The sequence below is a fragment of the Sinohyriopsis cumingii genome, chromosome 9 (assembly GCF_028554795.1).
Source record: "Sinohyriopsis cumingii isolate HCF-2022 chromosome 9, ASM2855479v2, whole genome shotgun sequence".
Lineage (NCBI taxonomy): Eukaryota > Metazoa > Mollusca > Bivalvia > Unionida > Unionidae > Sinohyriopsis > Sinohyriopsis cumingii.
In genome coordinates, this window is record NC_142969.1 from 39,883,404 (window position 1) to 39,907,073 (window position 23,670).

General features: G+C 35.4%; 1 long non-coding RNA gene across 1 annotated transcript; it reads right to left on the reverse strand.

The window, feature by feature from the left end:
• Positions 1 to 936: 936 nt before the first annotated feature.
• Positions 937 to 22,692, reverse strand: LOC149791600 (uncharacterized). Its single transcript, XR_016423191.1, has 5 exons — positions 22,648 to 22,692; positions 18,908 to 19,040; positions 17,383 to 17,487; positions 4,905 to 4,973; positions 937 to 1,141 (listed from the first exon to the last, which is right to left on the reverse strand). It is a non-coding gene; the product is annotated as an uncharacterized LOC149791600 (long non-coding RNA).
• Positions 22,693 to 23,670: the final 978 nt, after the last annotated feature.

Genomic DNA, 23,670 nt, shown 5'->3' on the forward strand with positions numbered 1-23,670 from the left:
TTTATATTTTTCGAGCTTTACCTTAATTCGGCACCATAACCAACTATTGTGATGAGGTGCCGAAAAAAATCTGAAACATGTACACTTTTATTTTTGACCGCAAAATTCATCAATAAGTTCTTTTGTGTCTGGTAGTAAGGGAAGGGTGTCCATTAAGCAACAAGTTTAAACAACTCCAGCGGATTTAAATAAATGTACTTGAAATCCAATCGAGATGCATTTTAGGGACGTCTAAGTGTTTCTGGGACCTACCTAACGTCTTGCCTGTATGCGCGCGTACGCACTCACACATACACAGTTTACGCACATGCATTTTTTTGCACACTTGGATGAAGTGAATATCCGACTTTCTCTGTCAATATTAATAACAAGATCTGTAACAGAAATTCACAAGCTTTGTTAATACATGAAAGTAAATAAAGCAATGAAGCGTGCTTGTGTGTGTATGCGTATGTGTGTGTGTGTGTGTGTGTGTGTGTGTGTGTGTGATATCTAGATAAGGCAATGAAATTAATTCTAGTTGCTCCAAGTGTGTATGTGATTTATATAAAGCAATGAAGTAAATTCTAGCTGCCCTAAATGCGCGTGTGCGTGTGTGTGTGTGTGTGTGTGTGTGTGTGATTTAGATAAAGCAATGCAGTAAATTCTAGTTTTCCCAAGTGACTTATGCGACACTTTTATTAAATTAATAAACAAAATGAAGAGGTAAATAACATTTACCATGTTAGTTTCACCAAGTGAAAAATTATGTATTAACACCGGCGCGTTATGCTGTATGCCAGATGCTTTGATATTACTGACGTGATTGTTATGAAACAGTTTGAAATTCCTGTCGACATAGGTGGGTCCAGGAAGCGTCTTCACATGAACAAAAAATACACAAAAGGTTTACTTTTGATCATTTATTATCAATATTTGTGGTCAGTTTGTTTTCACTGATGAATGCTCTCTGCTTCTTCTTTCAGCCCATGTTCAGATGATTGTAATGATGCAGAACTAAGCGAAGGACATGGGTGCCATGGTCATCCATCTCATCATTCATTACAGCTTAGGTTTTTCTTTCGAAATGGTTATAGGGTGAATGACCTTAGAATGATTCTACAGCAACTTACAAAGGCGGTTTGTGAGAGATGACTACAATCTACAACGAGAGAAACAATATGTAAAAGAAACACTACAGCAAGTAAAAACGTGAATTATACAGAGAATTTTGTTTTATCAATATTGACATTAGCAATTCAACTGGAAACATAAAAAATACTTCTAATATTTTTTTGACGGATGGAACATCGAGAAGAAGTTATCTAAAACTTTCTACAAAATGTTGTTTTGTTGTCTTTACTTGCTTGAGAGTTTTTTCCACAAGATTAGCTAAAAAGAGTAATCATAATTGCCTTATTTGGAGCTAAATTGTTTGCAAAGGTCAAAAAGTAATATATAGTTAGGAATATGTCAGAACAAAACCAAGAAAATAAATGATTATTTGAATTTGAAATGTAAAAATGAACAGCAGTTTCTGTAGTACCAATTTATGGACCGAACTCTCCTTCACGGGTGTCTCAATTATAGTATGCAGAACATTGGTATTCTTTCACAACAAATTTATTTGCATTTTGTGTTGATGTCACCAATAAACATCTGGGATGCTAAAAATTCCCTTGAGAATTTGACAAGCACTGGACATACTCATGATGATTAGAGGAATTTTCTATCAGTTTATTTGACTTGAGGGTCAATGTTTCAATGTGTTACTTTATTGGTATAAGTTACTGGTTAGTTGTAACGGCAGAGTCAAGTTTATGTTTTATGACATGACCTGTTTTATTTAATTTTTTCTTCTTGTTGTCTTTTTTTTTGTTGGAAGAATGAAATTGTCCACTAAAGTATAAATTAAACAGCTATAAATAAAGGCATATACAATTGATCCCGTTGGTCAGATGACATATTTGAAGAGGGGCCGTTTTCTTTTATGTTGGAGTGGTGTGGAATAATGTGTTTTATTTGATTTAGTTTTGTTCTTGTCATATCGACATTAATAAGCGTAATACCTTTTCAATCCTAAGGGAATCTTTCATGAATTATCAGTGCACGAACTAAATCTTCTCTCAAAGACAACATTTCGTAAAGTACATGTAGCCTCCCCTACATATGGTTTCCGGGCGGCTGACATGACTAACAGAAAACAGTAAGTCGTCATCGCGTGCAGCAAAATCATAAAATGAACCAAGTTTTTCAGGTTTGTTTCATGCAGTGGTGATTATCTCTGCTATCTGGCTATGACACCCAGGGCCGGCGCCAGACCGGGCCAGACTATCTGGCGCCCTAGGCAAGGATAGATTCTGGCGCCACCCCTCCCCCCGGAAAATATAAATTTTAAAATTATAAACAATAATTTTGTTTTTAAAAATGCGCCCCCTGAAATCAGCGCCCTAGGCGGCTGCCTAGTTTGCCTATATGGTAGCGCCGGCCCTGATGACACCCATACATACTATCGAACTGGTGTCAGTGGAGCTTTTAAAGTGAGATGTAAAACGGCTCTTCCAGTGCCTTGCTTGTGCACATTTTAGACGGTGACCCATTTCAAGAGGCGATAAATACGTTAAAATGTTTCACAACTTATGTTTTGGTCTTTGTCATTTTCAGTCGAAAGGAAGAATATGAGAAATGAGGTTCAGGATTTTCTTCGTCTTTTTAGTTCAATGAAATGATGGCATGGAGTTAGTTTAAACAGTTACACGTGACCAGTAATCCGATAGTGTTCTAGTTCTCGCAAGTTGCCTCCCTTAGATATGTTGAAAGTTGCGAACATAATGATTTGCGATTAGTTACCGCCTGAATTCTGCAATGCATATCCTTTAGAATACCTCATTGAAACGAACCGTGATATAATCGACTTTATGAAATTTTCTAACGCACCATAATTTGACGTCCCGTGGTCTCGTCAATTTGCGTGTTAGTACATACACCTGTTTATCTTGCCCCCAAAAGATAAATAAAACAATTTGATTTTGCTCAGGTCTTTGTTGGGCATTCTTAGCCAACCGTAACCGCCGTAAGAAAACATATGCATCCTGCGCCTACATTTCCCATTAGACAGAAATTCGGTTATGTACCAGTATGTCAGTATGTCGCTTAGACCGATCAGGTGTCCTTTCTTATATGTTGGGTATATTTGGATCAGATTGGCTGGAATACCTTCGTTAATTAATATACTCAACGCCTTTACCTGACGAATGTGACTCATATTGCAAACGTGACAAAAATCAGAAGGAATGTTGCGCTAATGTCTTCAGCATTCAAGGGTGTTATTACAAACGTAGTAAAAATGTACTAAAATTGAACAAATAATTATCCCAATAAACTTACGTAATGATTGCTACCTGCTGAAAATTAATTATATCAAACATTCACTAAAATTTGTATTATGGGACAGTTGATTGTAGATGGTAGTCAAGGGTCAAGGGTGTATGTGTGTATTTGCACGTGCACGTGCTGAATGAAACTGAACTAATGTGAGTTATATCACCATCTCAGAACGTGTTACATCCTGTTGGAAAAACGTGATGTAAAGAAAATTTGCATAATTGTTTCTACGTTTGCGAGCAGTTATTTTTGTGTCTTTAAATAAAGTTTATTATTATTATCATTATCATTATCATTATTATTATTATTATTATTATTATTATTATTATTAGTAGTAGTAGTAGTAGTAGTAGTAGTAGTAGTGTTATGAATATCTATAGTTTTGTAAATCTTGGTACATAATTTTAGATATTTTTTAACGTTTTATTCATGGCTGTAAATTGAAGTGATTATCTTTAGTTAGATTTTGCCTTAGTGAGAAAGGTCTGTTTTAGAAATATTAAGAGCGTAACATTACATAGGATATATAAATAGATGATTACGTATGCGTTGACAATTACTACGAGCAATAATAAGAATTGTTGATGATTTTGGGCGAATGTTTAATTGGCTGAAAGGGTTTGGACTGTTCTAGAAAAATTAAGTAATTTACCATATGATGGGCTAGGTCACATGGACATGTATTTCGAAATATTGTTTGAGTAGTATGGTGGTATGTTGTGAAATATGGTCGTAACAGAAGTATAAAAGGAGAGAATTGAACAACCAAATTTCATTCCTATTTTGAATTCATTCTTAGTTCTTGTGTTTTGGTTGTTACATCAAATCTGCAGACGTGTGTTATGTTGTACATCGATATAATATGAGAAGCAAAAACATTTGCTTGGACTGTACAGTGGAAAATAGAATGTTCTCGTTCGACTATAATATTATTTTGGACCTTATATAAATTATTCAGAAGAAGCCATGGATAACTCCAGTTTGACAAAATCACGATTCTTGGCATACCAGTACATTTCCGGATCTGAAATTTATACGGAACTTTTCATTGTTTTGGACTTTAATAGAACTTTCTCAGGATTATTTAGGATTCAATGAATAGACTGTAAGTTCCTGTCACATTTTCATTTATTACATTGATAATTAAATTGTTTATTAACTTTTACAAAACGTTTTGGTTTTGCTTCTTTCTGTTACTTATGTTATGACCATGGAGTCGTAACAGTAGTAGTATTATCACCATCAGTAGTATATGAAGTGTCAATTAATTTGCAAATACAATTAAATGGGGAGTTTCAGGACTGTCTTCTAACTATAAATTAGAATTAAGGGTAATGTTTTTGTCTGCAAGATACAATGGGCAACTTAAAAAAAAAATGAGATCACAATCCAGTCTTCGCCATGCAGAGGCATAGAAGGAGAATGGACCATTATCAAAGATATTTATTATTTAATATATTGGTATCTAATACGTACATGAGAGAGAGAGAGAGAGAGAGAGAGAGAGAGAGTAGTCGCGATAAGTTCTTTTAAACGTTTACCTATATAGAAATTATATTTGACCGTCAAGGTCACGTCCAAGTAGTCGCATAAACAGGTAATCATTAAATCTGAAAGAAAAATAAAAGATCAGCTAGCATCATGCTCAATGTAAACTGCTCAATCTAGCACTGAGGAACAAATGCATAATAGGCAAAGTTACATTACTTGGAACTAATAGTTAAACAAATTAAAATCTGATAAATTTATTAGATTTAGAAGTACACAGTCTAGATTAGAAAAATGAAAATGTTTTTATACAAATTAGCTATATTTCAATAAAATATCCCCCTTCAAACAAGACTTACTCTAACATTTCTTCAATTCTGATGACTTAGAAACTGATGGAAAAGCTAAACAGCGCCAATAATACACTTTATATATAATTTGGGGTGGGTGTGCAGTGTGTTCTAACAATGCTTTTAAAAAACAAATGACATGTTTTTCACACTGCGCGTACATAAAGTTCTTCTCATCACGTCTTCATACTCCAAAACTCTTTTCGGTTATTATTGTCTCTCGATGTAAATGAGCATAAGAAATTCGATATAAATGAGTTTTACAAATTTGATATAAAAGCGTATTACAAGTATGATCGTCTCCTATTAAGTAAGGCAGTCTCATATCTATGCGTGATTTATAAGACAAATGTCTTAGTTTCACGTGGAGAACCAATTTGTTCTTCTGGAAAAATTCATATCGAGAGGAGTTAGTGGCGTCACTAGGGTTGGTGTCACCCAGTGCGGTAACTCATGATGTCACCCAGTCATGTACAGTAACTCATGGTGTCACCCCCATGGAACACTTCCTGCACAAAAATTCTAAATTTTTATAGACAGTCATGTACAGTAACTCATGGTGTCACCCCCATGGAACACTTCCTGCACAAAAGTCGAACATTTTATAGACAAACATTTGGGTGTCACCCCCTCTGATGGTGTCACCTGGTGCGGTCAGCACCCCCCGCACCCCCCCCCCCGTGACGCCGCTGAGAGGAGCAGAACATTCTTAAAGATACGTCTTATTTAAAAGTGTTCCACGCGTTAAAAATAAACATTGTTCGTAGAGGAAACATGTAGCTTTCTTGAGCGTGCTCTGTTACGAATCTTCATTATGACGTTCGATCTAGGTCACCCCGTCTGCGTGAAGCCGAAAGTGGACCATTAAACAAAGAAAGATTGATGTAAGTCTGAGACGCATGTACAAAAAGAGGCATTGCTTTTTAACAAGAAATGTGGAATACGGACCTCGGGTCAGAAGACATTTACATTCAGCGCAGAATGAAGAGGTGTAATTGCCTATTTGTCTATGTGTACTGTGTATTTGACTATGTGTACTGTGTATCTGTCTATGTGTACTGTGTATTTGTTTACGTGTTCTGTATATTTGTCAATGTGTTCTGTGTATTTGTCTACGTGTACTGTGTATTTGTCTACGTGTACTGAGTATTTGTCTACGTGTACTGTGTATTTGTCTACGTGTACTGTGTATTTGTCTATGTGTACTGTATATTTGTCTACGTGTATTGTGTATTTGTCTACGTTTTCTGTGTATTTGTCTACGTATACTGAGTATTTGTCTATGTATACTGTGTATTTGTCTATTTGTACTGTGTATTTGTCTACGTGTACTTGTGTATTTGTCTACGTGTACTGTGCATTTGTCTACGTGTAACTGTGTATTTGTCTACGTGTACTGAGTATATGTCTATGTGTACTGTGTATTTGTCTACGTGTACTGTGTATTTGTCTACGTGTACTGAGTATTTGTCTGTGTACTGTGTATTTGTCTATGTGTACTGTGTATTTGTCTACGTGTACTGTGTATTTGTCTACGTGTACTGAGTATATGTCTATGTGTACTGTGTATTTGTCTACGTGTACTGTGTAATTGTCTACGTGTGCTGTGTATTTGTCTACATGTACTGAGTATATGTATATGTGTACTGTGTATTTGTCTACGTGTACTGTGTATTTGTCTACGTGTAATTGTTTGTTTTATTGTATGAAGAAGAAATATAATATCAGCTCCTTCTTTCATCCTTTTGTTTCTATGTGTTGAATTGTAAGAGAGTTTGTTGGTGAAGAAATCCATTCCTAGTATATCCCCTCTCTTGTTTATTTATATGAGTGGGTATTGTTTGTCATTAGTTGTGTATTTGTCTGTCAAATTTCCAAGAGTAGAAAAAATGCAAGTCCAGTGCAGTTAAAAGGTGCACGAAACATGTCGTCAAATTTATAAATTGTAACTTCTTTTGAGAAAGTTGATACAATAGTGTCGTTGCTTTGGCTGAGAGCTGAATTTGAGCAGACGATAGAATTATCAAAGAGTTTTAAATTGCAACCTCAAACACCGCACCGATAATTTGTATAGTCATTATTACACAATATACATTACAAATAGATAATTAAGCAAAGATTTCATGGTAGTTTGCATATTTTTGCCTCTCTTTCTTTCAAAGTAACAAAAATAATGTATATTTAGTCTCCTGAATCACTTGATCATAGTTATACATATAATTAATCGAAACTGGTTGATATCTTTTGTTTGTATCTTTTTTAAACAAAGTATACTAATTATACTATTCCTGGAAGTTCATCTGTATCGTCTCCCTATTGCACTATAAAAGAGAATCTGAATTTCCACAGTACTGCAAATACACTTTAAACATAGAATCTTACCTTGAAATTAACATTGTTTTACCAGTTCCGAAACGTTTCTTTATCATTAGGCGTGTCTTTGTGTGTCTGTCATTGTGTTTCAGTCCCTTTACTAACCCGACGTGTTAATTTTCCATATTGGCACTATAATTACAGACGGCGTTAACTTTCAATAGGGTGCTATACAAACCCAAACATAATGCAAATTCCCATCAAGTGATATACCGATCCAAACGTAATGTTAAATTCCAGCGGTTTGAGATACCACTCCATAGGTAATGTTAAATTCCATCGGTTTGCTATACCATTCCATAGGTAATGTTAAATTCTAATAGAGATATTATATTTTCATATGTATGTATGTATGTATGTATGTATGTATGTATGTATGTATGTATGTATGTATGTATGTATGTATTAAAGATGGGTAATACGAAAACGTCTGTACCGCGATATTTTGGAACGTACCACGGTACGTACCACGGTATGTACCACGGTATACCGCAATTATATTAAGGACCAATAATTCAGTGTTCTGGGGCAGGGGTATGACACTTTTTTTGGTTTAATTTCCGTCTTTCAATAGCTGAAAGTAATATCTTCCTCTGAATTATAGCAACATAAAACCCTATTATTCAATGATACTAGTTGGAAGAAAAAAAACCCCATATGAATTATCTAAAAGGAGACCAGAAACCAACGGAAAATAAAGAAAATATCTCAGCTCGAACGTCATCACAGCCCCACCTCCACCCCAAAAATTAAACGAACATTACCTTATAGTTAATGAATTTGCTATGTGTATGCTAAATATTGTATATATTAGGACACAATTTTTTTAGCACAAGTAATAAGATTGAAATTTTCTCTGAATTGTATTAAACGTAAGTTGATAAATTATATTGAAAGTAAATTTCTATTAAAATATATTGAGATTGAATTCATTTATTCGTTGTTACAATTATATACTACTATTCAACAATGATTACGCTATTATGATCAAGTACGAACCGTCTTATACACACATTGCTTGTATCTCAGACTCAGAAAAAAGTACATTCATTAGGTTACGTAAAAAGATGAACTAGACAGATTCCATAGATGTTTCTAGAGGGCAAATACGCTGATCTTGCAGAAGTACCTACGTAATAATGTACATAGACCCAGACGATAATCTGTAGAGACTACGAAGCCTCGTTTTGAGATTCTGGCCAACGCAAAAGAACTAAGACTCATACCCATATTTGGCTTTGTCTTGAGAAACTGGTATATAAAGCCCCAGCCACGGGCTGACACCAGTTTTGCTGGCCAGAAGTTCAAACAGACTTCTGTCTTTACAGGTAAGATTATCAAAGTATAAGAGTTTTAGTGTTATAAGATTGTTTAGCGTTAAGATGTTAACCTAACATCAGTATGTTTAAACATTAGATTATTTTAATATTTCTTTGCTATTGTTTAACAAAATGTATTAGAAAGTTAATTTGTTTGAAGAACTTGTATTTGCTTGTTATTATATTATTGATTATAGTAAAAGCAACGTTCGCTACAAACTTCATACTCAGTAATAGTTAATTTAGAAATAAAATACTCTTTAAATAATAGAGTTTAATATCACTGGACAACAAATTTTTACAAAAGTCATGTTACTGAAATAAAATTAGTCAATTCTTATCAATTTTTATGTGCTGAACACGAATATGACAGTCAAATTGCAAAATTGGCTCTAGTTTTCTTGTAATCTGCAAGAAATTAATGTTTACATAACGAAATGCATTCCAATAGTAAAAGGTCAACTGTAATAGCCTACCTATAAAAAATCAAGTCATTGACTACATCTTAGATTTCTTCGCCTGTCTCTTGTACAGCTGTTCGGGAGCATCTCTGAGGAGTGTCCAGCAGTAGTCAGCCAGCATTGTAGTGGACCATTTTCCCTGATATCTTTGTTCCATTGTTGCGATATCTTGATGAAAACGTTCGCCGTGTTCATCACTAACAATACCACAGTTGCTAGGAAAGAAATCCAAATGGGAATGAAGGAAGTGAATCTTTAGAGACATATTGCAGCCAAGTTTCTTATACTTCATCAACATGTCTTCTACTAGTTCCTTATAGTTTTCTGCCCTAACATTTCCGAGGAAGTTCGTAGAAACTAGGCGAAAAGCATTCCATGCTTGTTTCGCGTCACCTTCCAGCAAGTTGTTGAACCGGTCATCTTTGAAAAGCTCTCGAATCTGAGGACCCACAAAAACTCCCTCTTTAATCTTTGCTTCGCTGAGTCGAGGGAATTTTTCATGCAGGTATCGGAATGCTGGCAAAGTCCGGTCAATGGCTTTCACGAAGTTCTTCATCAAACCTAGTTTGATGTGAAGGGGTAGTAGCAAGATTTTCTGAGCCTCAACCAGAGCTGGGTGTTGGATATTCTTCTCTCCAATGGCTACATTCTGCCTGTGAGTCCATTCCTTCCTCATGTAGTGCATTTCCCTTGCTCGGCTATCCCACTCGCATAAGAAACACATGTATTTTGTATATCCTTGCTGCAGTCCCATTAAAAGGGCAACTACCTTCAAATCACCACAGAGGTGCCAGCTGTACTTGTTATACTCAATGGAATTCAGTAGCTGCCTTAAGTTATCGTATGTCTCTTTCATGTGGACAGCATACGCTACTGGAATAGATGGAAGAATGTTTCCATTGTGCAAAAGCACAGCCTTGAGACTCAGTTTCGAAGAGTCCACAAATAGTCTCCATTCTTGTGGGTCATGAGTGATTTTTAAAGCATTCATGAGGCCCTCAATATCGGAACAGAATATCAGATTACTTTCCTTTCTGAAGAAAGGCTCCAATTGCTGGTGGCGCTTTCGATATGCAGTAATTGTGACATCTTCTTCTAGAAGATTCCATTGTTGGAGTCTTGATCCTAGCAATTCTGCCTTGTTCTTTGATAAGTCCAAATCACGAATCAGGTCATTTAGTTCTTCCTGTGTTATTCTGTGTGGGGTTGATGATGCACCACAGTGAAAATCTGGATCACTGCATGCTGATGGACCAGGAGAAGAACAGGTCGACTCACCTTTGTCTTCGTCAGATGAATCAAGAGAATATTCTGCTGGAGGTTCTGGAATAGGAAGTCCCTCACCATGTGGAACTGGTCTCAATGCAGACGGAATGTTTGGGTAGACTATTCTCGACTTCTTTCGCTTCGTTATTCCGCCGGAAAGAGGAGGAACCAAGCAGAAGTAACAGTCATTTAGGTGGTTGCTTGGCTCTCTCCACACCATTGGGACTGCAAACGGCATTGATGACCTTTTGCAATTCAACCACTGTGAAAGCTGTGTTGTACATGTAGCACAGCATATATGCGGAGCCCAAGGCTTGTCTTGGTCACCAACCTTGCATCCGAAGTAAAGATGATATGCCTTCTTCACTTGAGAATTGATACTTTTCTTCTGGTTGGCAAATGTCACTTCCCCACAAATATAGCAAAAATTGTCCGCGGTATTAACACACTTTCGAGGCATTACTGTTCTTTATTGTACGTAAATGGATAAAATAATAAGTTTTATGTAACAGTAGCTTGAACTGTCTCGCACAACGTCTAAAATATTTTAAATGCTGAACCTATCTGATTGGGCTTTATATAGTACACTGCTTACGTCAGCTTCAGCAGCCGCCTGGCATTAGTATAATAGGCCTACACATGTATAGTACACTGCTGACGTCAACTTACTTCAGCAGCCGCATGGCATTAGTATTGCACTGCATCAGAAAATGATGCAATCAACTGTGGATGATGTGAGCATGATGGTATTATGCAATGTTACATCATTATTCCGGATGTTGCTGCAGTCCTACTGGAGAAATTTACACAGTGAAACATAGAAAATGAGGTATATGAATATCTTCAAAACGAGAGCCAATACAAATTTTTCACAGTTATATTCGTGTTCGGCACACCAAAATACTACAGATTAGGGCCTTTTCAAGTCAGTAATGATTTCACTGTTGACCAGTGTATGTTGACTTTTCATAATGAATTCAGTAAAATATATTTCAATTACGATATTAGACTGAAATATTGAATTTTAGATTCTTTTACTATCGTGAAATTATTCGATATTTAATTATCTGTATTATATTCTAAACGGCAGTTATTATACAAGTATGATGTTGGTAAGTGAAAGAATATCGTAGTTTTATATGTATTTCTTATATCCGCAAATTGAGCTTGTTGTAGTGTGATATCGAAATGTAATTTTATATGTTGAGTATTTCAATAGAGTTTTGCTGGCCAGAAGCTCAAACAGGCTTTGTCTTTGCAGCTCGACCCGTGTACTCTCGCATGCCAAGATTCCCCGACATGTAGCTGGATTTATTACATCATCAAGTGACACCTCTTTCAAGAGGATTGAACTTCCTTTCTTCTCTTTCTCTCTCTCTCTCTCTCTGGTTTTGGGAAACAGATTGACATAGAGTTTACGAAACAAATCTTCACAAAAGCTGGTGGAGAACGAACAAATTCTTTCGTAAAATATATGTTGCAATCTAAGAGCTGTAACTAAAGTGGAAATGATCAAGCTTCCACTATAGCTGATACCGTCATATACATCGTGCCCGCATTAGAGAGCTTATTGGGGAAAAAAAAGGAATTATAGGTTACTGCATTTGTATGGGAAAATATGAACGAGTTTTCGGAATGAATACTGCACGAACTTGTGAGTGCAGTATATCCTTCCGACAAAACGATTTCATATTTTCCCATACAAATGCAGTAACCTTTTTATTATATGCTCATTTTTTTAAAATTCTACCTAAGGTTTAATTATATAAACAAAATACACTACAAGAAACAACGTAAATGAATGAATGCCGTATTCCAAACTAAATACACAAGCGCAGAGTTGACATTACAAAATGACATCATTATTAATGCGCACATAGCTCCACCCAGATAAATTTGAACTTAGTCGCGCGGTCGACATAACTTTCGAAAGAAAATGGCGTGTTTAGTTAAAATTGAAATTTGCAGTCATACTGTGAATGAATGCGCATTGCAACAACATTTCCATTTGATCTGGAGTGAATATATTTTGGTATTTTGTTTCGATTCGACGAAAGTTTTGTGATTTTGGACTGGATTCATCTGTGCAAATTATACATGAAATACATCGGATTGAAGTGGCGCGGGAGAAGCTTGTTTACGTCTGCAAATGTGTTTCTGTTTCTGTCATTGAATGTTTGAAATCATAACGTGTGAAAAATATGAAGTCTTTCAATTGCAATTTTCAAAAAGACGTTATGGAATTTAATGTGTATTTCATTTTGAGTGCAGTAAAGAGGATGCAATTGCACTTATCATCGAAATTACAGCACACTTTCGAAATGTGTAATCTAGATTGAAAACCTATGACATGGCTCATGTAATTCGGATTTGCAGAATTAAGAAAAAACATTTTGAGGAAATTCAGGATGTAAAACTGTAAATATATTTTATTTTGCCATTCTTATCACCAGCTAAAGAAAACAGTTATATGCCTTGTTATTTGTAAGGACCTAATCCGTCATTTATATAAGGTGGCTAGCCTAAATCCGTAACATTGTATCAACGCAAAATGTCAAGACAGCTGTTGTTTTTTTTTGCAGTCCACGAAACATGTTTTAGTTCATTCAGAAACAAATTTAAACAACCATAACGTAAAGAGCCTCTACGCGACTGTACATGATTTGTTTACAAATTAAAAGTGCTGGCGTCTGAGTCCATTGCTTATTTACAAAAGAAAGTAGTTCCTTTATTCACGTGAATGCTATATGTGTATTGTCGCGCGCGTTCAGTATCGGGGAATATTGAACGATTCTCACAATGTAAAGTTAACGGGGGAAAAAAATGAGCATATAATAAGTGTTGATACTGATGCCTGCTTTTTCTAGTTACACTATTGATTTAATGGACATGGAGACTTTGAGTGGCATGCCAATGCCTCGGCAAGATAATTTCAGAGAGGGCCAGTAAGTAAATATAAAACACACTTTCCCAATAAACCACATCATACTAATTGGACTTCAGACATTAGGTAATGTTCATACTGAAACAATTACGGTAATTAAAATCGTAGGTTATATATATATATATATATATATATATATATATATATATATATATATATATATATATATATATATATATATATATATATTCGTAAACGCTAGTAAATAAACTAAAACATGATACGTGGGGATGTTTCTTGTTCTGATTGTTTTTTCTTTCAATCCGAAATTTTTACTAAGATTGAATTTGCCCTGAATATGTTTCACAATATTCCATGCGGCCAGCGCGTTGGCATACATAATACGTGTAAAACATGTGATTAAAGAATAATAAACATGATTATATTTATAAAATTCACCATTAATTTGTTACAGATACATGTCTAGAGTAATGAAAACACACTGTTAATATCACTAAAGTAGTAATAAGATTCTTCGGAAATTTCCCTACTGACGGAAACTACCGACGTACCGGTACAATGAAAAAGTACCGTGGTACGTTCAACCGAGAAAAATAACATACTGCGATAAACCGGTACACCGGTAATACCGCGCACCTATAGTTTGTACGTATGTATGTCGTCGGAAAAACACACTCTGAAAAAGCACGTGTCATACGCATGTTCCAAAATAAAAATTGAAGCAAATTATTCCTTTTGCCTATTGAAGTATGGATAATAAAATATTATTACACCTGATTTACGTTATTCATGGGGGCCCCGAGTGGACGAGTGGTCTAAAGCGTTCTCCGTTACGGATCACTGCCATCTCACCTCTGTCTGAGTGGGTTCGAGTCTCGGATTCAGCTAATGTGGGTATGTGAGAAAGCTTGCCAGTAGCTTCTCGTGGGTCGGTGGTTCTTTCAGGGATTTTCCCGGGTTCTTCCTCCACCATTAATACTGGCCGCCATGTATAGCCTATCGTGTGCTGAAAAAATGGCGTTAAACCCTACAACAACAACAGCAACAACAACAACAACGTTATTCATACATAGACTCAAAACCTCTCAGCACTGCTGACAAAACGATTCACACAGTCCGAGCCCTCTACTGAAATGCAATGTGATATTCAAAAAGAACACGTGATAGGACAGGAAAAGGACCATGTGGGGGATAGGGCAGCATACAAAATTTAAATGAGCCGCAACACTTCCCATAAACCTTTTAAGCCATTCCACACCCACTTTCATATTGGAAAAAAAGAGATGTTTGCAATCCTCTCTACCCTTCCCTCCTTTTTAAAAGCATTCCATCTCAACTCTGCAGCCAGTGGCTCAGAGTAAAAGTACCAAGGGTAACTAAAAACATGGAGTGAATCGAAGACCGGTCAACCCGTTGCGGTAAACAAATCAAAAACTGATATGACTGCAATAATGATAAAGGCGTTCGCTGCGACCTTTATATAGTCACCTTGTTAGGTTTAGCGACGACACATGCTGAACCCGTTAGGGCTGGCTCAATCATTATCATATGCAGTTGTACGGCCAGTCGGTCGTGATCGAAAGGGACTAGCCAACCATTAGGCGATCGATCGAAGAACAACCTTAAAACCTACCAGGATGTCAGGGTTATAATGCAAGTGACATCGCATAGCCGCTTTAAACCTTGGTGGGTTAAACAAATATACAAAAAGACAGAAAAGGCTGTTTGCATCAGTAGCAGCGCAACCTATAAAGCAAGATCCGCATTTCATTTTATGCACCCACATAACGCCTCAAACGTTATTGTTAAATCTCATGGACTCCATACCATTCCAAACAGTAATTTTAATTGCCAATTGACACCACCCCGTTCCAAATGTTAATGTTAAATTCCCATACAGATAGTACCCAATAATGTTAAATTCCGTACAAAAAGTATCCCATATTGTTAAATTCCCATCCGGTGATATAGTACTATGTGCAGTCATTTCATGTTGGAAGGATAATGCCTTCAATCACGTATACTCGGTTGTGTGTCAAGATGCTGTCCAGTGACTGCAAACATTGCGACGAGAAGTTCGGTTTCAACAAACAAAGATCTTCTTTAATCATAGCATATAGTGCTAATCAAAACTGACCTACAACGTATAGTGATAACCCCCCAGATTTAGGCCGGTATGCTGCTGTTTATGAATATAGAAAATGCTGAAATTAAATCGAGCGCGTAACCCGACTGTTTACTTGTCCGGGAGACGAAAAGTGGAATGTTGCAATGGAAGAAAGGCAGGAATGGCGTGGCTAGAGAAAAAATTCCTGATGCGACTAAATAACAGTATTTATTTATTTATTTATTCAATCACGTATACTCGGTTGTGTGTCAAGATGTTGTCCAGTGACTGCAAACACTGCGACGAGAAGTTCAGTTTCAACAAACAAAGATCTCCTTTAATCATATCATATAGTGCTAATCAACACTGACCTACAATGTATAGTGATAACCCTCAGATTTAGGCCGGTATACTGCTGTTTATGAATATAGAAAATGCTGAAATTAAATCGAGCGCGTAACCCGACTGTTTACTTGTCCGGCAGACGAAAAGTGGAATGTTGCAATGGAAGAAAGGCAGGAATGGCGTGGCTAGAGAAAAAATTTCTGATGCGACTAAATAACACTATTTATTTATTTATTTATTTATTTATTCGCATGAAGAACACGCCGTCTTATGTCGCACTTTCAGTATTTTCACTACAAAATAGTTTTCTCTCCAAAATTAGCAATGAAGATATTCCTCCGTGCTAATGCAGTTGGTATTTTCAACAAAATGTGTTAATTGCCTGAAATAAATCCATACCTATTATTACTTTATTATATTTTATGACTCTTAAACAACTAAGCCCTTTTGTAGTAGATAATTTAGATTTTAGTAGAATGCTTTTCCCAGCAGAGTTTATATAACTTCAAATATACCTTTATCACAGCACAAGGTTACTTTAAAAAAATACTAACAATAATTAAGTAAAATACTTACAACAATTATACAGGTTTGGCACTTTTAAGTTTAACGTAACATCAGCATAAGTGTTTCGATGTGATGTCAACAAATTACCAAATATATTTAAATCATTTGAAGAGTACTGTCAGTGTTTAAAATGACAGAAGCTCGAAAGGTGAACACCTAACCTAGACATCTAAATTTATGGATAGTTTCTAAGATTCAACCACTGTCCACAAAGGTAATATTTTTAAATAGCTCGCTACTTTTGTCAGAACATGTTTCATCAATTTTGATTTTTAAGACTTGATTGATAGCATTTCTCATGCAAAACGTCAAGACATATTTTGGAGACCCTCTACAATTTCTGTGAGTAATATAATATTATCAGCGTATAAGAACAATTTAACCCGTATAACATATTCAACTCTGTCTGGTTTGTGAAGATTTTAGTTGTGCCATAACCTTCAAGAAGCTGTCTAATAAACTGACAATGCCATTTTGACGACAACTGCTTATTAATTCCGAACAAACGCAAAATTAATGGAAACTTAATACACGTACCAGTTTCGTTTTAATATAGTCTGTCGGGTTTGATTCCTTTCAATTTAGATGACATTTGTTTCATATATGAACGTAACTTTGCAGAAACAGCGATGTACGTTGTTGCATATCTGTCACAGTCAGAATCCAGTTTAAACTAGCAGCAACAACAAGACATCATGCGGAGCTGATTTTATTTATTATGACATTCTTCACAGCCAATCCTCTAAAGAAAAGCGATGCATACCAGTGCAAACCATCTGAATTTAAAGGTCTTTCAGCTGATGCGAAATACATTAAGATTGTCAATATTTGTACTTACGTTAGGCCGTCTATACCCATGGGGTCTCTTTTCTGTAAGGGTACGTCGGAAGAGTACGCTACCTGACAGTATAAGCAGGAAGGTGGGCATGGAAGGTTCTTCTGTCTGAAAGACGCAAAGAAACTCAAGTACTTATTATTTCCTTAGATGGTGCCAGTCATATCAAAATAGGAGATCAGAATTATATTTTTGATTAATCAAGAAATATACTATCACTGTACCATACTATACCTTGGCTAATATAAAAAACTACACCTTGTCAATTTTAAGAAATGAAACTGGAGATGAACTGGTCGTGCACACAAACTAGTTGCAATTACATATCACTTTGGGTTACACCTGACCTGCAGACTGCCCCATGTTACTGATGTTAACGGAAGTCATTGCACGCATTCTTAGTCATATCAGTTGACCACTCCACCGTATTCACCATTACTGCGCAAGAACGTCCAACAACCGTTTCCCATCATCCATGTCGGCCAAATACTCCAGACTCATCTGCCGTCTCTCTACATACTAATGTTGTCTGTAATTTAATTTGGCATCAACTGTCCCGTCCTTTTTGGACTCTCTTCGAGTGTCACTCACACACTTATCTCAATCATAAAAATAACATCCATATGATGCAATATTGAATCTTATAAAAAACAAATTCAAAATGTATTCACTTATTAAAACCAACCCCCAAACCCAAAGCGTACAATCCTCCATATATAACTTCATCTTATCAAATATCATCTTGTAGGATCTATGGATAAGACTTTCCCCTCTGTCTGGGTACATTTGTGTAGGATCTATGGATAAGACTTTCCCCTCTGTCTGGGTACATTTGTGTAGGATCTATGGATAAGACTTTCCCCTCTGTCTGGGTACATTTGTGTAGGATCTATGGATAAGACTTTCCCCTCTGTCTGGGTACATTTGTGTAGCTTCCTATATTAACCTCCATATGCCTTAATTTCTGTCGAGTAATCCTGAATGGCTGTAATCAGACCACAATTATGACTTGGCATGCGAGTGTGTCTGTTAAGCAAAAATGCACATATCCAAGCCAATGTTCCATTCGTTAGATGGGCACGTGCACTTCGTCAAAAAGGTATGGCGGTTTATTGCTAAAACCAAAGCGAAAATAGGTTGGAATCTAAGTAACAAACGAATAAAAAGTAATCTAACATGTATAGTAATATCCTTTTTCAAGATATAATTTCGTTTCCTCTCTCTCTCTCTCTCCTGAATGACTGTAATTATGACTTGGTATGCGAGTGTGTCTGTTAAGCAAAAATGCACATATCCAAGCCAATGTTCCATTCGTTAGATGGGCACGTGCACTTAGTCAAAAAGGTATGGCGGTTTATTGCTAAAGCCAAAGCGAAAACAGGTTGGAATCTAAGTAACAAACGAATAAAAAGTAATCTAACATGTATACTTATATCCTTTATCAAGATATAATTTCGTTTCATTACTCTCTCTCTCTCTCTCTCTCTCTCTCTCTCTCTCTCTCTCTCTCTCCATTGGAGTGACATACCGGCAAAACATGTTGCACGCTCTAAGAATTGCAACACAGGGAAACTTGTCTCTTTCGATCTCTGCAGCGCGGAGAACAGTATTCATCACCACCATGACCACGATGATCGCAACATGATAACCCATTTTGCAACCTTGATGAAAGACAAAGAAAAGAAAATCAATACCAAAGAACATGGCTAACAGCAATCAATATCCGATAAGACTATCGTTAAATTTCAACAAAACCTTTACATTATATAAGAAATCCAGGTAAATATAATATCATTTATTGTAATTCGTAAATGTAATAATTCAGTTAACAGCAAATGTAATAAGCATCCCCCGTGAATGTAATAACATCAACCGTAATCAGGAATTGTAATAAGCCAACTGTCAAACATCAGTGTATTAATATCAAAATCGATTGCGGACTCATTATGCGACTTCACTTTCAATATTACTTTTATTCACTTTTCTTAGATGGCGCTACAAAATTTCGTTACTTATTAAGAGTTCACGGTAAGTTCGAATACAAACGTCAGATTTCAATCTGAAATAAATGGGTTGCAATTTGAGAAATCCTTGACGTTTAGTATCTTTTTGTTGGGACAGACTTATAAATTATTCCTTGAAATTATATTTAACAGTCTCAGATTATTGTCAGTAAATGCGAGTAGTTGACAATGTATAATAAATAAATAGTCTAAGTATCAAAAATACAAGTCAAAAGGTATGAAGATAATCACTATATGCATTTAATCGATATTATTATTTTTACCCATGCATTTTTGGAAGAAACGAAGGACACTATTTGCTATTGTCCGATAATTAGTGCGTGCCATCGTGCGTGTTTTTATAATATCGCTCAACTCGGTAGACACCGTTCAGGATATGAACCTGAAACCATGTTATTAGAAATGGTCTGTAGATATACACATTAACATTAGAATTCGGATCAATTTTCTGATGATGGGGACTTGGAGAAGTAGGTTAGAAAGCGTAGAACCTAAGCCAGTTATATCATTAGTTATACTTTTGGGTATATTTTGAAAACATTTGGCAATAAATGCCGTTTTAAATCGCTCAAAAAAGTATACTTTTTAACCTAAAATATTAACTTTTCCAATATTATTAACTTATTATTTTTAAGATGTGATTAAAAATGACTCTTTAAACAGTTTTCACCAACATTTTTAACTTTTTGTATTAATCTTATCTTTATGTAACTAAAATTACTAGTGTTTCTGGTCTATTATTTTATATGACCATTTTTCTGAAAACCCTAGACCACTGGTCATCAGAATTTATGAAAACCCCATTCGAATTATCATCTGAAATATTCCTGCACTGGTCATCAGATTTGACTGAAAACCCGAGATCACTGGTCATCGAAATATACAGACAACGCACTCTCAGATTTAACTGAAAAACAGTATGTTATTGTCACTCGATGTTACTGTGCTCCAATCATTACGACTTATAATTTCAAATATCCTTACCTGTAGGAGATCTATTAAATTATTCAAACGAGAAACAAGGCTACAAGGCCAGCGAGTCTCTTACGGAGGCGAATTCTTAGAATGAGCAACGCGACGCGTAGAGGGTGGGTCTACGTATGGCTTTTATTAAAACAATCAGTTGCTTTTTGAAATAAATAAATCATATATTTTTTGTTTAGAAAGAAACTAAGAAAAAGCAAATGCTTCTCCTTTCATTCAACCAAGTGTAGCACATTATATTTGATATTCCGGACCATACAAGATAATGCAGAAAATTAATTTAATGAGATAAAAATACATCGTACAGAAAATAAGTGTTATATACATTTGAAATCTATAGAATACATTTTTACCCTCATTAAGTAGAAAATAATATTTAGATTTAATATATACTTTCAGATAAATATATATCCGGATTGTTCTGTACCACTACTAAATAATCAAGCATTTAATACAAGGAGAAATAATACAGATCTAAATCAATTCAACATAATTTGTAATAAAATTAATATTCCTTCGCTTCATGATTGGAGATTTATGGTCCTACACAAGATAACACTGTACGCCTAGGCTTTGCTGAACCTACACAATATGTTGTGTTAGCAAACGAACATATTACGGAGCTGGAATAGTTGAATCTTGCATGTGTGCGTGTGTGTGTCTTTCTGTGTGCGTGATTTGGATTTTCAACGTAGCTTTAAAAAATTTTCAGTCATTGCAGTTTATAGTGATGTCTAGCACTGGGGCATCATGTCGCAGACATGTGGCATCATGTCCCACCCAGGCACATTATCCTGACATCAGGCCGACCAGTCCCAACAATAGTCTCTTAATGCTGAGCGCCTTTTTTATCGTTTCTAGACATAACTTTTATCTGAGCAGTTAAGCAGGAAACACTTAATTAAATAAAATAAATTCTAAAACATTGAAATATTTATTCAATATATAAGAAAACAAACTAAGGGTTCATTAGTCTACAGTATAGTCTCTACAGCTGAGAAGTGAACTACCCCTCCCAGACCCCCCCCCCCCAACAAACAAACATCATGCTTCATACTCAGCATTTAGTTCACGTCGTAATTTTGTTTCTTCTCATTGTTTTCAAATCTAGTTTTGATTACAGTCTGTAGAATTAAAAACTGCATTCATCGTAAATATAGAGACATTTTCGTCACTTTATACCCATGGCTGTTTATTTCCTTAGTTTACACATCTGCTAAATTTTAAGTCATTTTTGAGATAACCGGGGAACAAAAGTGTCCTGAAGCAAGTATCTGAACATTGTTTTAGATACTTCACTTTATCAAGTCTAATGTATTCAGTGTTTAGAAGCAAGTATCTGAACATTGTTCTTAGATACTTCACTTTATCAAGTCTAATGTAGGCAAATTGGACTCCAAAGCCTAACCAACTATTTACAACGTGTGGTTGAAATTGCTAAGGAATCAAATGAATGGTGCCAAATATGCATTTAAATTGTAGAGTCTTGCAATAAACCTTGAATTCTCGATCGCCGTGCTTTTATACTTCATTATATATATATATATATATATATATATATATATATATATATATATATATATATATATATATATATATATATATATATATATATATATATCGATCGTAAGATGTTTTATTCCCGCAACTCCCTTTTATCAATTAATTATCTTTCATATATTGTGAATGTTAATAATGATGATTCGATTATATCAGAAATATGAAACAATTATGAACTTCGTCGATCAAAACTTTAGAAATATATGTTATACGTGATTTCTCCTAACCATCCTAATACAAAATTCTGCATTCCTAATTTATCCGAACAGATTTTAATACCGGAATTTGAAATAATATATGAAATTTCTTGAATAATGGTTAAGTTCAAGTACCTTTATTGTTTTTTTTTTCTTTGATTCGTACAGATCTAGCAAAAATCGATATCGCAAATTTCTCATATGAGAAAATGTTCCCTTCGGTTGTCGTCTATTCATCAACGATTTCACCCGAAAGTGTGATGAAAATTACTGTATTTTCAAGAACAAGGAGAAAAACAGGCATATTTCGAGAAGTTACGTTTTTCTTTTCTGCAAGCTATGATTTGGACAGCGACAAAAATCATGATCGTTTCAAAGCTTCAGGAATAATTCAAGAAGATATTCACTGTTACAAAATGTTAAAATTGGAGACAATTGCTGTAAATAAAATTTGATAGATAAATAAATAAGCAAATAAATATGCAAGTAACTACTTTACTTACTGGCTTATAGTTCGGTCGTTTGGCAACACTCGGCAGACGATCGTGTCTCTGCTGCAGCAGCAATGGGTCGGCTTTCTTATAACATCAACTGATATGGCATAATTAAATTGGTTGTCGCCTGTAGAACTGCTGCAAATTATGGCCTGGAGGAAACCGACGATGAACCCGCTAACGAAATCAGTCTAATAATAGCATTTAAGCGATTGACTATATATACCTTGCCCACGGGCTTTCGGATGACGAATGCATTTCAGATGTGAAGCATATAGGAGTCAGAATATTTCTACAAATGGTGTTAGGGTGATGAAAGCTGCAGCATATCTATCCATCTATCTATCTATCTATCTATCTATCTATCTATCTATCTATCTATCTATCTATCTATCTATTATTATTGTTGTTGTTGCAAAGCAAATCAGATGTAGTCGTAGAAGTGTTTGACGAGGACGATAATTATGCATACGAATATGGTAATAATGCTAATATGGAAGGTTATGATAGCGCTGATGATGCTGTTGATAATGAGACAACAACGAAGAGGATATACACATATGTATCGCATTGCAGATGCTATTTTTTTTTTTTGCTAGCATGTACGATGCAATTAGAATATTTTCTGCTAAATTGTAGAAACGCTTTAATAAATATTTGGTTTTGTCTGCCAGTATCTCATGTGACAAACACTTAACTAATAAAGGATCAAAATATTTCATACTTGATTTGTTACAAACATAATTTTAAAAATAAATCTGTCTAGTTCCTTTTAGATGACTCCAGAATTGAGCTATCTTTGAATTTGAAATCGAGATATTGATGCCATCCCCGAGGTTCAATGATACAGCCTTTAGTGTTTGAAATGTCTGATGAATAATGCATTTTCTTTCAGTTATGTTAGCGCAGAAAACAAAGACAGACACGGCAATCTTATTTTCTACAAAAGTAAATAATTTTGAGACCTTTTAATCTTTTAAATTCGCCAATCCTGTTGAGCCTTCTGTGATAGTTCTGCAAAATTCAGTTAAT